Consider the following 16889-nt stretch of genomic DNA (forward strand, 5'->3'; position numbering starts at 1 on the left):
CTTTGAGAAGAGACGATGGAAATGTGGATACTCTCATATTTGAGCGACCTAGTTAACGGGAAATACCAAGCGCAGTTAGTATCAATGGATTTACCATTCGCACCATGCCACCATTTTATTGGGTCGTGTCCATACGCGCTTAGTAATTGGTGTCACAGTTTTGGAATGCTTTGAGCAAAACTATGTACCCTGTAAGAGACTAAGGACAACATTTACAACTACGGAAAATAACATTTATATATTTTCGGTATTTAAATTTAATTTCAATAATCAATTCAATCAATAACTATCTTTATCGATAAAAAATGATATTAACATAAAGCATAGAGTTGAAATTAATATAATTAAAACAACAATATTTCTTATTTAGAACAACTGTGAACAAATCACCTTTTCTAAGCCTGATTTATTTCTATATCAGTTCTCAAAACATAAATACAAAACCTCTTTCATTCTTTGATTAGGCTGAAGCTTGCAAAATTGGAAAAATGCAAATACCTTGCTGGGGTTGCCAAGCACTTTCCTCGCATTTTTTTAATTTCTTTTTTAAAAATAACTATTATGCTTCCTTGTGGAAAGCAATAAAGTGGGATCCAACCAGACACTTTGGTCCTTTGAAAAATATATAAAGTTTAGACAGACACGTAGCCTATGCTTTGGTCCTCCATTATTGGACCATCCAACCCCACCAACAATTTTCAGTTATGCCTTTTACAGCCATTAACTTATTTTCTTGTATTACCATCGGCTGTAATATAAATTACATAAAATAAATACTTCGTTTGACATTTTAAATGGGAAGTATGTTCTACAATTCAATTGGATGCGAATGGTTTTACATTAGATACTGCACATGTGAGAACCACGGCCAACAGCAACAGCACGAACGAATGAGAAAAGTCACCACACAATGCATTGGTTTCAGCACGAAGTACTTTGTCCTCCACAAAGGCTACCGTGAACACCAAGAACCCGACCACTAACAGAAGCAAACTAACGAAAGAGTCAGAGTCCCAATCAACAACTAATTGATCAAATTGCCGGTAGGTGGAACTAGAAGAGCCTGCAGTAAGGAATCTAGTCCGGTTGCTGTTAGTTTCTTGACGTGTTTTTAACTTTTAATCAGAGGTCATGGTTACAAATTGATCAAAGCATGCATAAGTAAGATTTATCATCAGCCACATTCTTTTTTCGATCGAAGTTAGCGTGAAACCAGTGATTCCTTTGGGCTTTTAGCATGAACTGTTTCTTATGAATGCTAACCAATGACTGGTGCAGCATGGTGGAGGTCCAGCCCCAGGGGAAGCAAATTGTACGTATCGGGTCCATTACTTGCTCTGTCGAGCAACGTGGATCAAATGCTAAAAGAGCATGACCGTATGATCCAAGAGTTTGCTCCAAGAAGAGCGAGGTATAGCAAGAAAAAACTCTATTAATAAACCTTGCAAACTACAATTGACTTGACAGTAAAAATCATTATTGCTCGTGTCTTGGACCCTTGGTGGTGAAGCTGTGGGACAAAAGCAGCTAAACATTTGATGCCCAGAGAGATGATAATTAATTATGTTGTAGCTACTATAAATAGAACATTCATATACTATAGCATGCTCAAGTTGGCACCTTGGCTATAGTGCGTGATCAACTAGTATCTTCTGTTTTTAATATCTATAACTTCAGTTGAACTGATAAACGCATCTGCGGGGATAGCTCAGTTGGGAGAGCGTCAGACTGAAGATCTGAAGGTCGCGTGTTCGATCCACGCTCACCGCAGGTTTCTTTTATTTTTTTCCTTTCGTTAGGTCATCATCATCGATTCCTCCCGGCTCTTTTAAAGTCGATTTAGATGAGAGTCGAAGGGGAAGACTGAAATGTTCCGGCTGGTTGAAGATAGAATGGTGGTGGCCAAAACAGCTGTTAAGTTTCCGCACAAACTCTTTGTCCTCCACAAAGGCTACCGTGAACACCAAGAACCCGACCACGAACAGAAGCAAACTAAAAAAAAAAGTCAGATACCCGAATCAACAACTGATCATTTGGAGTTGACCCTGAAAGCTTTTGAGCCGTTTCAACCCAAGATATTGATCATGTGGGGTGACTTGAATTGTTCAAAAGAGTTTCAGATAAGCTTGGATTTCTTTTCATCTGTTTGATGGATTTGATATAAAGGATTTTTGAATTCCATGGCAATATTGGTTTAAACCGTGAATTAAAGTTTGTTGGAGGTTATTTGTTGTAGGTGATTGTAATTGTGTACATAATTAAAAACGTGGGTTGCATGAGTTCTAAGTCTTTGGCTGTTGAAGATAGACGTGAGAACCACCAAGGGAGGCTGAAGCGAAAAGGTTCATTAGACTCGACCAGCTAATTCGTCGGGAAGAGAGGAGGTTGTTCGATCAAAGGATAAATATGGTGGTGGTGATGTAGAAGTCTTGTTGCTCCATAAGAATGCTACATGCAGCAACTTCTAAGTGGACTTGATCACTGACACAACAATGGTGTTCTTCATCGTGACATAAAGGGTTCAAATCTTTTCATTGACAAATGGAACCTTAAAGATCATTTTGATCCTCACTTTATTGTTCCAATGACTAGTCACGTAGTGACACTTTGGTCGACTACCAGAACTTTTGTTAGGGGCTTCTCATTATGGGGTTGCAGACTTGCACTAGATTTATAGAGTGCTGATTTGATTGCATACTCGGGAAACAGTATTCAGGCAAACCAGTTTCGCCTGGGAAAACAGAGGTACCGCTTTAAATTTTTCCTTTGTATTTTAAAGTAGATGGCATGTATGAATTGAATTTCCTGCACCTCGTAGGTTGAGCAATTACATAAGATTTTTAAGCTTTGCGGCTCGCCAACTGAAGAATACCGGAGAAGAGAAAAATTACCTCATTCAACAGTGTTCAAGCCTCTACAACCGTATAGACCACATATAGCTGAAATATTTAAAGAGTTTCTTTCTCCTACTTTAAGTCTCATAGAGACTTTGCTTTCAATAGATCCTCTTCATCGAAGAACTGCAGCTTTTTCTCTGAAGAGTGAGGTATGCACAAGGTGATCGACCAAGTTTCTTATTTTCTTCCCTCGGTGCGCATGGCTCGTGCTTCTCTATAGCTAATCTATTCAATTTCCCCCCACGCCGTTAAATTACAGGGAGGATAATACCATCCTAGTTTGAAGAGCAGGAATCAGAATCTCAGATGCACAATACCGACAAAGCAGATGCCTTTTCTGGTATTTTGATCATCCTGCACCCCCTAAACAGACACCTGCTGCATAATAAGAAAGTAGAGATTTCCCGGAGCACAACAGAAAGATAATTTCACATTCAGGCCCGTAGGTCAATGGAACTGTGTTTAGGAAGTCCGGGCGGGAACACGATGATCTTCCTATGGTCTCATCCAAAGCCAAATTATCGACATTATCAGGCTTGGTAGCAGATATAACTTCGTCTTCTGAAGACCACAAACAGAAACACTGACCCTTGAATCTAGAAGCAGTGAACCAAGCAGGCAGGCCTCGCAGATCATTTAACGGATTCGAGTCTTCTGGAAAACAGGATGACAGACAACATATGCCGAAGAGCACAGAATCACCGCTGCAGATGGGTCAAAGAGCCTGCATTAAGGAATCGAGTCCAGTTAAGGTTTGTTTCTGGAAGTTGTTTTTAACTTTTAATCAGCGGTCACGGTTACAAATTGATCAAATCATGCATAACTAAAATTTATTATCAACCACATTCTTAATTTCGATCCAAGTTAGCGTGGAAACAATGATTCCTTTGGGCTTTAGCATGCACTTTTCTTATGAATGCTAACCGATGACTGGTGCAGCATGGTGGAGGTCCCAGATTCAGGGGAAGCAAAATGTACGTATCAGGTCCATTACTTGCTCTGTCGAACCACATGGATCAAATGCTAAAAGAGCATGACCGTAAGATCCAAGAGGCTGCTCAAAGAAGAACGAGGCATGGCAAGAAAAAACTCTATTAAAAAACTACAATTGACTTGACCGAAAAATTCATTATTTCTCGTCTCTGGTGGTGGTGAAGCTGTGGGACAAAAGCAGCTAAACATTTGATGCCGAGAGAGATGATAATTAGTTAGGTCATAGCTATTACCTACTATGAATGTGCCTTTGATGGCTGTAATTTATTTCACTCACAGCCTTAGTGTTTGGATTTAGATTTATATGGATTAGAAAATGAATATTAATATAGATGTAGGTACTCCTTACTCCACAATTTCAATTGATATGCATCATAATCTAGCTCGAATTTGATGGATTAAACAGAGCATCCATATTTATAGCATGCTCAAGTTTGCACCTTGGCTGTAGTGTTTGATCAACTAGTGTCTACACTATATTAGTAATCAAATATTTTGTTGGAACCGAAACTTCATATGCCGGGATAGCTCAGTTGGGAGAGCGTTAGATTGAAGATCTGAAGGTCGTGTGTAGGGGTCTAAACGAGTCGAGTCGAGCTCAAGTATTACTGAGCTCGACTCGAACTCGAAAACTATAAATCTAAGCTCGACTCGACTCGAAAACTCGCGAGCCTAAAATTTTCAAACTCGACTCAAACTTGAAAGAGCTCGACTGAAGCTCAAAACTCGAACTCGACTGAAGCTCGAAACTCGATTGAAGCTCGATTCAAGCTCGATTTTGAGCTCGACGGGTTTTATTTTCCGTTGTTGAAACCCATCCACTTTTATACACTCACTTTACCCCCTTATTCCCCAAGAACCAACGATGTGGGATATCAAACCAACTCAAGTTCAACGGTAAGTCTGACAATCTCAACAATTTGCCTTATCTGATCTAACATTGGTCTATAAAAACAGAAAAAGATCCTATTAGCTTCTGCAATAGCCTTCAATGGCTTCCATCATTATACCAATATTCATCTTCTTTTCCATCATTATACCAATATTCATCTTCTTTTTCTTCTCTTCAACTTTCTCTCTCAACGTTTCTTCAACAAATTCTCTGAACCCAAATCTCACTTCCATACGAAGCTTCTGCAAATCAACTCCATACCCAAGTTCTTGTTTCGATTCACTGAAGCTTTCCATTTCAGTAAACATCATTCCCAACATGCTTTTCTACCTCTTTCAAACCCTCAACACTGCATTATCCGAGGCTGCGAAGCTAACAAGTTTATTCTCCAATGGCGGAAATGGAAACGTGATCGTCGAGAAACAAAGAGGAACATTGCAAGATTGCATGGAACTCCATGAATCAACACTATCTTTGTTGAAAAAAATAGTGTCGAGAATCGAAGATGAACACAAGCAAACCTAGTCTATGTTGCTCTAGTGTCTGAAACATTTATTCGAGGATATGACCTCCGAATACATGGAACACCCAAGTAAAATATATACCCGTATTCAACATTTATACTCCAGCCCAAGTAACGTAGACTACTGTAACAAAGGAACACAAGCAAGCCATTCAAGCCTCTAATAGTTTGCATTCATCTTAGAAGATAAATATCAAACTGAGCAGTGTAAAAAATTACAACAGAAAGAAGTGAAACTAGAAAGGAAATGAACTCAACTTGCTTTCCGTTACCTGCAGGAAGTCCATAATCAGCAAGCAGGTACAAGAGGAAAATTTCGTTCCAGACATCAGGTAACTCAGGAAGACACCAATGGCTACAATCAGGTACCAACGGATTGTCACTCCACCCACTCACATGTGCATCTCTCCGGAAGGCTGACATTGAAGTTACTTGCAAAATGGATTCTGGGTCACATTGCAAAACTTGCGGGATTTTTCACTGATGCAGAAACCAAAAAATAGTAATGATTTGTAAATTGACAAACAGAGTTCATTTGGAAATTAACCAAATAAGTAAATATTGTAATAGATACTATGTAGATAAATGGTATTAGATTATTGACCGCGCAAGGAACCCATGAAATAGACCCAACTCCAAAGCCTTTTTATCAGAAGATTGAAGAATGAAAAAAATATTTGGGAAACTGTGAAGCAGATATCAAGTTGTGAAGCAACTCAAATTGTACATAGAAATCAATTCAGGATTGTTTGTTGAAAAAGAGAAAAAGCTGCAACATATGTGTGTGTATGCCACTGATTAACAGGATTAACAGGATGGCAATCCAAAATAAGGACAAAAACTTATTTAATTTAGCAACCATTGGATGTGTTTTCTGAAAGAGCATTATGGTGCATCAGAGCATTCCGCTCAGTCATAGGTGCAAGTGTCATAGTATTATTGGTTACCTCCAGTGCGATGGCTCAAATGTTCGGAAGAAGACAAGTGTTCTGTTGGCGTCAATCGTGTTCTCAACCCATGATGCCCAAGTACTTAATGTTGTTTTATAGACAACAGGAATTGACATTCCAAGCTTTACTGAGTTCCCAACCTGGAAGTAGCAACCACTGCCAAAGAAGACATATAGGAAATTTTCTTGCATGTGTATGTAAAAGCACCTGGGAAATATTTTTTCAGCTAGTCATGGTAAGTTCATTGGATACTAAATGGTAAAAAAATAACACATTTCAAGTATATTTTTTAAAATACCAATAATTTTGTAACAAAAGGAAATGTTGTTCCCTATAAGGTTTTGAGTTTAAATAAATGTATCTGTAGGATGTGTGAGCATTGTTAATTGATTAAGAAAATTTTAAACATATTACTTTATAACTATCCCAAATTCTAATTCCATTCTAAAACACTTTAATTGTTTATAATTATATATATCATAATCCTATCATGTATTTACCTCGACTATTCATATGATTCAAATTCGTCATTTTTTATTAAAAAATTGGTGATTGTATGATATTGATGTTAACCTGTTGACTAGGGTATGATAAAATATGATCCCATCGTTTTAGTTGTATTTGTACATCAAATCTCCGTTTACATTATGTCGTCGAGTCAGTTCTTGAAATATTATGTTGGTGAGTCAGTGCTTGAAAGCAATGACGATGTCGATAGTCATCATTAAGATAGGATAAAATCATGTCTCAATCACCAAGTTGTGTATATTTATTTTGCATGTTGATATGTTTATGTATAAGTATGTGAATGGTTTATTTAGGAGTCACATAACATCATTTTGCATAATTTGTATGTTACCTTCATGTGCATAACTTAACCTCTATCACATAATCGGATTTAGGGTTTATGATTTAGAGTTTAAAGTTTAGGGTTTAGAATTTAAGTTTTAGGACTTAGGGTTAATTATAAATACATTAATTAATCGACTTGGTACCGATTTATGAGGTAAGTAGAATATATATATTAAATGCGTTACAATATGGTTTAGTTGTATTATAGAATTTTTAATATATTTTTAAAATTTTATAATTATCAATAATGTATTTTTAATATATTTTTAATAATGTAATGTTAAAAAATCTAAAATTATAATATAACATTTTTTTTCGAGCTACTCACGAGCTTTTCGAGTCAAATATCAAGTAGCTCGTTTCGGCTCGTTAAGAACTCGAGTCGAGCACGAGCTCAAGTCGAGTCCATTCGATCTGAGTATTTATCGAGCCTTGATCGAGTCGATCTCGAGTAGCTCGCGATTTGTCTCGTCTCGTTTACAATCCTAGTCGTGTGTTCGATCCACACTCACCGCATATCTTTAATTTTATTTTTACTTTCGTATCATCGTCATCGATTCCTCCGGGCTCTTCTAAAGTCAATTTACACGAGTATTATTGAGTTTTGAAGCGGGTATCAATTGTCAAGATGAGGTTTTAGTTCTCAAATAGAGTAGAAGCGAACGAGTTCTCACCGTCGTTCATTATTTTCACAAACATTTACTAATTAAAATTGGCAAAGATGGGTGTCTTTGCTCGATTCATCCTTTCAGGTTTTTTTGTTGGGAGATTCTCTCACAAGTCATTTATAGAGAGTGGTACCCCTCTATATACTTTATTGATGACAAAAGAAATCATGAAACAATAATGAACAAAACAATAACAACCCATTCCCCTCTACAAGCCCTCAATGCTGACCAAAATGTTAAAACCCAACACCAACCAAGTTGAACACACTCCTCTGAATGAACCCGATTTTTGCTCTGACGATGGAGCTGGTACCCCGTCAACCGAATCAGACGGAGCGTCAGAAGCCTTCGGTGACTCTGTCTGAGGTTGTTGCTGGGGTGGCTTGTGTCGTACTGCCATGACCACCACACTGAGCTTTTGCCCTTTGTTGCAATTATCAGCGTTGCCGGTGATGAAAAAGAAAGGACCCGACCTATCAAACGTGAAGATCGAATCTCCTTCAGTTAAGGACTGAACCGGGCTCTTGGTGTTGCAGGAGAAGTAATCTTCTTTTGTTACCAACAGCACCGAGTCTGACCCTTTCTTGTACTTAAGACTGCAACAAAAAACAAGAAGAAACCCCCCAAAAAAGACTACATCAAATCATCAATTCTTAGCACAGTCATATGAAAAAAATGAGAGATTAATAGATATATGCTTACAGAGAGTGACATTGACTTGAAATCTCATCCTCTCAGATCAATGATTGTAATTCTCAGAAGGACTAACAACCCAACCATCTCTACCACCAACGTAGAACTTGTAACCCTGAGTTGAAGTGAGAAAACACAGTATCATCACCACCAAAAGATATCTTTCGAAAGCCATTGCTACTGCAAAAAGAACACCTTAAGAGAAGAAAAACTATATATATATATATATATAAGAGACAGTGAGAGTTGTTGAAGTAGATTGAAGATTGGGGTTTGGTAAGGGATATATATAAGGGGAATGGAGGGACGAAGTTGCCGTTGTAAAAGCATGGAAATGGCGAGTGCTTTAGGTGGAGTTTTTGATGAATGGAGTAGGTTGTTAATGGAATAGCAGAGGCGTTTCATTGGGGGTCGTTATTTATTGGCTATTTGAGCTCTTCCACGTTGCGAACATGCAGCTGATTTAACGGTCATACAAACTTTCTTAGCTAGCCGTAGCCAGGTTAAGACAAAATTAGCGAGTTACTTAATATTTTTTTGGATAAATAAATTTTTTATTACCAAGAACAGATACAAAAATAAAACAGTAGATAGAGAGCATCAGGACAAACAACAACCAAAAAGAATCAATTCAAACAATGTCCCGATGCTTGCAAAGGTTAGAATTTACACTGTCAAAGCTATTTAAATTTCTATCTCTAAGTTGACATCGAACAATATCCTTGATGAGTCGAAACATTTCTTGCGCATTTCTGGATCAACCTTGAAAAAGTTTCTTGTTCCTTTCTTCCCAAATAAAGTAAGTAAGAGCATTGAGAGCAAACTTCATTATGGAAGCAAGTACAGATTTTCCTTTCCAATAAGAGCAAGCCCAAGCAATAAAAGAATCCCAAAAACGAGTACTAAATCGAAGACCTGAAATAGAAAAGATAGAACTCCACATGTAGTTAGCCATAGGACAATGGAGGAACAAATGATCCCTAGTTTCTAGTGGATCATCACAAAACATGCATTGGCAATCGTTAATAAGCCCCATACAAAGAAGTCTATCGTTAGTAGAGAGTCGATCAAGTAAAGCCATCCAAGAAATCAAGCTATGTTTAGGTATATAGAAGGGAAACCCTATAATTTTCTGCCAAATTACAAGGGGTCTCTTTACCCGGATTGCATCCCAAATAGTTCTCACCAAGAAAGTAGAAGCAGACAAGAAAGTACTAGCCGCATGCCTAAGTTTAAATATTTTCCTTAAGCTCCAGCTGGACATATAGTTAATTTCTGCATTCCAGAAATTACTTCCCTTAAGCACATAACAGTTAATCCAGGCGACCTATAATGAGCCTTCTCCTGTAAGGATTTTTTTGATAAGAAGGAGCATACAAGTTTTGTTCCAGATCTGAAGATCTTTAATACCAAGCCCTCCCTCAGATTTCAATGAGCATATATTATTCCAGAGTTACTTAATTGGTTAACAAATATTATATATATTAAAATATTAAAAGAAAACAATAGAATTTATTTTTTATTAAAGATAAAATTTAAAAATATTACTAAATTACATTAAAATAAATCTTTTGAACACTAAACTTTGAAAATTAGCTTTAGATTTTGTTATAATAGACATCATGTTATTAATCCATCGTTAATTGTTGTTAAAAGGATGACGTGATACATTAAATTAATGATTAATATCTTAGGGAGAGGATGCACGGTTCTTAGCATATTGTTGAGTTAAATCCTATTCTGAAAGAGTTGGCTGAGGTTGAACCAGATGAATGCATTTCACTGTCGCCCGCTAACTCGTTTAAAGATATACGATGCGTCAATATACTGTTCTGAGTTTATTCCATTAAAATTAAAGTAAATATCATATTTACACTCTGTTGGGCTATTCCTCTCTCAATGATTTAATTTTTGGGATGATCGTGTTGCGAAAGACGACTATCGAATAGAACAAAATCGCAACTGATAATTTAGAAAATAAAATATGAAGATAAAAGAGACACAAAATTTACGTGGAAAACCCCTAAATAATATAGGGTAAAAACCATGGGCAACGGTAGAAGAATTTTATTATGAGAAAATAGGAATTACAACTTCTCTCGATCTACCAAGGAGAAAACAATGATAATTATCTCTTGATAAAAAGGAGAAAATAACTCTCAAGTCTCTAAATTCTCTCTAGTATTGGAAGAAAGCTAGAATGCTTTGTGATAGTTTTGAAGCTAAAATGAGCTAGGGTATTTATAGTTGAATCCTAAGGACTAATTTGTAAATATCCAAAAGTTTAATGACTAAATTGAATTATCCCATTTTATATTTTCAACAAAAGGGGCCATGCACCTTTCGGTGCATTAATTTATGCACCTTTCGGTGCTAGTCAACAGTCTCCCACTTGAAGATTTGATTGGAACAATCATATCTTCACATTATTCTTTCTACCTTGTACCTTCATGTTGCTTACGTCTCTGATAGGCCACAGGAGGATCGACACCAGGTAAATTTATTAGTGTTGATCGCCTTCATCATGAAATCTGCTATGTTGTCTTTGGTATGGATCTTTTGCATATCTACTGTCCATTCTTCCACCTTTTCACAAATGAAATGGTACTGAACTCGTATGTGCTTTGTCCTTGAATGAAATGTTGGATTCCTTGCTAGATGCAAGACGCTTTGACTGTCACAAAACAGAGAGACATACTCTTGATTGTGCCCAAGCTCCTCCAATAGCATCTTCAACCAAATTACTTCTTTACTGGCTTGTGTAGCTGCTACATATTCTGCTTCTATTGTTGATATAGCCACAACTGACTACAATTTTGAAACCCAGCTTACAGCTCCACCAACAATTTTGAACACATATCATGTAGTAGATTTGCTTTTATCCAAATCCCCTGCATAGTCAGAATCTACATACCCATTGATTAGTAAATTTGATCCTCCATAACATAATGCAATATTTGAGGTCCCTTTGATGTATCTCAGAATCCTCTTTACTGTATTCCAATGCTCTTTGCTTGGATTCGCCATGTATCGACTAACCACTCCTACTGCTTGTGCAATGTCTGGTCTTGTGCATATCATAGCGAACATTAAACTTCTCACTGCTGATGCATACGATACTCGAGATATCTCTATCCTCTCTTCTTCACTGCTAGGACTCATACTGGAGGATAATTTGAAGTTAATAGGAAGAGGGGTAGAAATTGGCTTACAATCTTGCATGCTGAATCGTGACAAGATCTTCTTCAAGTAATTCTTTTGTGAAAGCCAAATCTTCCTATTACTTCTGTCTCAGTGAATTTGCATCCCTAGAATCTTGTTTGTTGATCCCAAGTCCTTCATTTCAAATTCCTTAGCTAGTTGTGCCTTCAATTCTTCAATATGATCTTTGTTGGGTCATGCAACCAATATGTCATCCACATACAACAACAATATAACAAAATCGTTATCTCCAGACCTCTTGAAATAAGCACAAGGGTCTGAATTAAGTCTGTTGTATCCAAGGCACATAATGAAGGAATCAAATCTCTTATACCAACACCTCGGCGCCTGCTTTAGACCGTACAGAGATTTGTTCAACCTGCAAACCAAGTTCTTCTTTTCTTTTTCTTCAAAACCTTCAGGCTGGAGCATGTAAATCTTTTCTTCAAGATTTTCATGAAGAAAAGCTGTTTTAACATCTAGCTGCTCTAGATGTAAGTTCAATGTAGCACACATTGCCAAAACTACTCGAATTTTTGTTAGTCGAACCACAGGAGAAAAGATTTCATTGAAATCAATACCTTCTTTTTGAGCATATCCTTTGACCACCAGTCTTGTACGATACCTCTCCACTTGATCGTCACCATTTCGCTTGATTTTGAAGACCCATTTGTTACCAATTGGCTTCATTCCTTATGGTAGTGGCACAATATCCCATGTATTATTTTTATGAAGGGCTTTGATTTCTTCTTGCATCGCCATCATCCATAGTAAAGCATCTGAGCTGTTTATTGCCTCCTAGTATGTTGATGGCTCACCGTCCTCTGTTAAAAGACAGTATGCAATATTACATTCTATAACATAATCTGAGTGGCAATTGGGACGTCTTCTCACACGATCTGATTGACGAGTTGTTGGAGCTTCAGAACTCTCTGGTTCTTGTTCATCATGTGTTGGTTCTACTTCAGAAGAATCTCCTTGTTCAAACTCCTTTTCCACATATATCTGAGTAGTCTCTAACTTTTTAGTGCTATCACAGTCTTCTTTTCTTTGTAGTTTATCTTCTACAAAGATAACATCCCTGCTAATGATCACTTTGCTGGCAGTGGGATCCCACAAGCGATACCCCTTTACACCATCAGCATACCTCAAGAATTTGCATTTCCTGGATTTTGGATCCAACTTCAAAATTTCTTGGGAGTTGTACATCACGTACACAATACTTCCAAATACATGGAGGTTTGAATAATCAGTTGGTTTACCAGTCCATATCTCTATTGGTGTCTTCAGCTCTATTGCAGTTGATGGAGCTCGATTCACCAAATAACAGGCAGTATTGACTGCTTCTACCCAGAATGATTTTTCTAGGTCTGCATCCCTCAACATTGCTCTTGTTCTTTCTAACAAGGTTTTGTTCATCCGCTTTGCCACTCCATTTTGTTAAGGAGTGTTTGCTACTGTGAACTGTCATTTGATGCCTTATTTCCTGCAAAAGTCATCAAATTCTTCTCTTGTGTATTCTCATCCATTATCTGTTCTGAAACACTTGATCTTATTTACAGAATCAAGTTCCACCCGCGCTTTGAAGTTTTTGAAAGTTGAAAACACATCTGACTTCTTCTTAATAGGGTACACCCAACATCTCCTGGAGTAGTCATCAATAAATGAGACAAAGTATTTTGCTCCACCTAGGGATGTAACTGGTGCTTGCCATACGTTAGAGTGAACCAATTCTAGAACACTTTTGCCTCTAGAATTTGATGTGTTGAATTTCAACCGGTGCTGCTTACTTGTTATGCAATGCTCACACAAAGTAAGTGATATATTTGTTAAGCCTGGAAGTAGCTTTTGCTCCACAAGGACTTTCATTCCTTCTTCTGACATGTGTCCAAGTTTCTGATGCTATAACATTGCAGAATCTGAACTACATGAGGCAACAGAGGCTTCTGCTTCTAGTAAAGTCTCTCCCTTCAGCATGCACAAGTTTACTGCTATCTTTTCGCCTTTCAACACCACAAGAGCTCCACGGAACACCTTCATGATTCCTTTTCGTGTTTCAATCTTGCTTTCATTATTATCCAACAATCCGTAGGATAATAAATTTTTCTTCAGGCCTTTCACGTGTCGCACATCTCGAACAACTTTAATTGTTCCATCATAAATCTTCAATTTGATGGTTCCCACACCAACGATCTCTAAGGCATGATCATTGCAACTATACACGGATCCTCCTGAGACAGGTTCATAATGATGGAAATTCTTGAGGTCATGTGATATGTTGCTCCCGAATCAATGAGCATATATCTGCAAATCTTTTTCTACCTTCTACGGTGGTTGACGCTTCACAGCATAGAGCATCTCCATCATCTGAAGTGCTTGCGGTATTGCCTTGTGGATTGGAGTTTTTATTTAGACTCCAACAATCCTTCTTCAAGTGAACATTTTTTCAACAATTGTAGCACTTTAAATTCTTCTTGCTCATCAACTTCGATCTACCTTGTATGTGACTGCTGCTTTGGCCACGTTCTGTCGACCTCTCTCTCATCGTTGTCAATGCTTCTACTTGTTGCATATTTACTTGTCTGTCTTCTTTGTTCTTGCGCCAATTTTATTCTCGTAGAACAACAGCTGCAACGTCATCGAAGACTAAGCTGGTGACATTACTGTTTGTCAAGTTGATGATGAGTTGATCATATGAATCATGTAGACTTTGAAGTAGAAGTTCAGCACGTTCTTGTTCTCCTATTGTATATCTTAAGGATGTAAGCTGAGAAAATAAAGTGTTCAGCGTGTTTAAGTGCTCCATCACTGAAGTAGATTCTGGCATCCGAAGAGTGTACAATTTCCTCTTAAGGAAAATTTTATTGTGCAACGATATGGCCTCGTACAATTTGGTGAGATGATCACATATCTCCTTAACTGTCTTCTCCTCCTCGATGCTTGACAATACTTCATCTGCTAATGCTAGATGAAAGTTTGCCATAACATTCCCGTCCATTTCGATCCATTTGTTGTCATCTATGAAATCTACCGGCCTTTCACTGATAGCTGCTAGACAACCGTATTTCCTCAGGATGACCTTCATCTTCAATTTCCACAATGAGAAATTTCTCCCATTGAATTTTTCAATATCAAATTTCGTTGCCATAACTTCTATTACAGATAACTCCCACTATTTTACTATCGTGAATAGTTCTCTGGAACCTTCAAAGAATGTGTAATACCTTCTTACTTTCTTATGTTGGAGGATCCACCTTTTGGTGGCAACCACAAAGACAATAAACAGATATTACACACTCAAATCTGGCTCGGATACCAATTGTTGTGGAAAACGGCTATCGAATAGAGCAAAATCGTAATTGATAATTTGAGAAAATAAAATATGAAGATAAAAGAGACACAAAATTTACGTGGAAAACACCTAAATTATATAGGGTAAAAATCACGAGCAACGGTAGAAGAATTTCACTATGAGAAAATAGGAATTACAACTTCTCTCGATCTAACAAGGAGAAAATAATGATAATTCTCTCTTGATAAAAAAGAGAAAACAACTCTAAAAAAACTCTCTAAATTCTCTCTAGTATTGGAAGAAAGCTAGAATGATTTGTGATTGTTTTGAAGCTAAATGAGCTAGGGTATTTATAGTTGAAGCCTAAGGACTAATTTATAAATACCCTAAAATTTAGTGACTAAATTGAATTATCCTATTTTACATTTTTAACAAAAGGGCCATGCACCTTTCGGTGCATTAATTTATGCACCTTTCGGTGCTAGTCAACAGATCGTCCATGTTTTCTCGACGTCAATCTAATCTCTCGAAGGATTATTTATATGTAGGTCATCGCTCTGCCCTTAATATTGCGAACAAAATCATCAACATAACGCTAGAAAAATATAACAACAATATCGATGTCAGACTTCCGACTAAGCATTCTTCGGATCCTTCTGATAATTGCTGACTCGTTAGCTTGAGGGGGGAGTTCAGGCTTCGCACAGCTTCCATATTATCCAGCTCCACTCCATTTAATGAATACCGCGGTTCCAAGCAATTTCTAGCCCATCGAGCACGCTTCATAACTCGGCATAAATAATTGAACAGCAAACAATGTTCCTGATATAGCCTGTAACCCAGTTTCCTTTATTGTCTGGAATAGCTCCTCCACTGGAAGCCTTCATCGTCATGGGAGAAACAGCACCATCGGTGTTAAGTTTGAAGGTTCCTGCACAAGGTGGTTTCCATCGAATTCCATTGCTGCCTGCACCGCTACAGGTTGAAGAGTTTTGTTGATTGGTTTTTATGAAGCTAGCCCAAGATTTAGCCGCCTGAGTGATTTCCATGCAAGACCATATCTGCCCATTGAAGACAAAGTTGTTCCGGTGTTTCCATAACTTCCATACGAGGACACCTAAAAGATGTCTCCAAGAGTACTCAATACGATCAAGACCTGCATTATTGACAAGATTAGATCGCAACCAGTCCATTAAAGAGAAGAGAAAAATACCGTGTGCAAAGGTGTCGGGATTAAGTGCATCCAGATCAGTCGATCATGATGACAGTCCCTAAGAACACGGACTATATTTTCATCCCCGGTACCACACATCGGACAACGTTGATCGGATGAAACCCCCCGCCTCATATGTTCCACATTAGTCATTATACGTTGGCAAAGCACAAGCAAATGAATTGTCTAACTCGTTGAGGCCCATCAAAATCCCAAACCAAATTCTAATCTTTATTTTGCGTGTCCCAATCTTCTTTTTGAAGAATATTGAAGACGGATTTGACCGTACCGGTACTAGACAGATTCCAGCGCCAGTTGGGAAATGTTTAAAGCACCTCAATTACATTCTTTTGTATTGAGAATTTTGAGGGATTACACACTTAACTTGTACGTTATATTTTATTTTTTATAAAATATAAATTAATAAATCCTATTAAGTTAATATGTAAAAGAATCAAAATGATTTAATTTAACGATAACGTAATTATTAGTCAATAATTACACTAATTGTAACTTCTTTACGGTCTCAAGCTACATTTGATTTTAATTTTTTAAAATGATTAATATAAAAATAAGTGTCCAAATTATGTCTAACGTTAACTTTAGGTGCTTAAAGAATTTTTTATTAAAAATAGATGTTTAATTTTTTTCTCCGTTATACTTTTAGGCGCCTAACGTTTTATCTGTTATATTTTTAGGTGTATGATTCGTCACG

At 37.3% G+C, this 16889-nt stretch overlaps 1 long non-coding RNA gene, 1 other non-coding gene and 1 pseudogene across 2 annotated transcripts; 2 read left to right on the top strand and 1 right to left on the bottom strand.

The window, feature by feature from the left end:
* The first annotated feature begins 1697 nt into the window (after positions 1-1697).
* Positions 1698-1770, top strand: TRNAF-GAA. The gene has a single exon. It is a non-coding gene; the product is annotated as a tRNA-Phe (tRNA).
* Positions 1771-2666: 896 nt separating this feature from the next.
* LOC120215184 lies at positions 2667-2876 on the top strand. The gene is made up of 2 exons (XR_005524922.1): positions 2667-2745; positions 2819-2876. It is a non-coding gene; the product is annotated as an uncharacterized LOC120215184 (long non-coding RNA).
* Positions 2877-7983: 5107 nt separating this feature from the next.
* On the bottom strand, positions 7984-8643 carry LOC120215091 (annotated as a pseudogene).
* Between the last annotated feature and the right edge of the window lie 8246 nt (positions 8644-16889).

The sequence above is a fragment of the Hibiscus syriacus genome, unplaced genomic scaffold, assembly GCF_006381635.1.
Source record: "Hibiscus syriacus cultivar Baekdansim isolate YM2019G1 unplaced genomic scaffold, ASM638163v2 tig00110114_pilon, whole genome shotgun sequence".
In the NCBI taxonomy this organism is placed as follows: domain Eukaryota; kingdom Viridiplantae; phylum Streptophyta; class Magnoliopsida; order Malvales; family Malvaceae; genus Hibiscus; species Hibiscus syriacus.